We start from the raw sequence: 929 nt of genomic DNA, 5'->3' as shown, positions 1-929 counted from the left end.
TCTCTTATAAAAACAGTGTAGAAGCAAAGGGGGGAAACATAACACACTGGTTGTTCTTAACTAGCAAAGCTGGAGATTAATTTTTGGTGGCACATTCAGCGTCTTGTCAAATTGGATGCCTCCTACAGATGGGCCTTTGCTTTTGGCGGGGAGGTACATGTCCTCTGTTTACTAGGTAAGAGGCAGATCCAAATTGCTGCTGGGATTCGTATTTTCAAAGGTAGAATAGCTATGGATGGTTCTCTGGCCCGGTAGCACCAATAATACCCGAAATCTGTTTTTCAGTGTTCTAAACTGGTTTTGCTTATTAAAGGGCCATTATAAAATGCCATTTTGTTGCACCTGGATTGTGTTCTAATGGATCGTTACAGTTACTTGCGGTTTTAGTCCCATATGCATAGGGTTTTAGGCAAGTTGGGGGGGGGCTTTAAGTTGAGTAGTGGACTTCCTCATGGCAGGACTGAGCCAAATACATTGATGTTTTGTTCCTCTCTTTCGTCTCCCTCTCTTCACTTCTGAGGTTAGGGCTGTGCTGATAACACATTGGGATGCTGTCACGTGGCTCATTTTCTTATGCATAGAGTTCTAGGCAAGTTGAGGGGGGGGGGCTTTAAGTTTAGTGGACTTCCTCGTGTCAGGAGTGAGGCAGATACATTGATGTTTTGTTCCTCTCTTTCTCCTCCCTCCCTTCACTTCTGAGATTAGGGCTGTGCTGATAACACTTTGGGATGCTGTCACGTGGCTCATTTTCTTGGGATGCTGCGTTTGGATCTGGGTGGTATGCCGGGACCGGGAAGGGGCAAGGATGACAATTGGCAGCACTGTACCCAGGAGACACTTCCACTTGTGCAAATTGACCTCGCTGCATCTGGCAGAATCCAAGACAGGGTAGTGGTTTTTAGAGGCCGGTTCCAATCCGACAGAAAGCT

Source organism: Gekko japonicus, unplaced genomic scaffold (assembly GCF_001447785.1).
Source record: "Gekko japonicus isolate JY-2015 unplaced genomic scaffold, Gekko_japonicus_V1.1 scaffold604, whole genome shotgun sequence".
NCBI classification, from domain to species: Eukaryota; Metazoa; Chordata; class Lepidosauria; order Squamata; family Gekkonidae; genus Gekko; species Gekko japonicus.
This window is presented reverse-complemented; position numbering follows the sequence as displayed.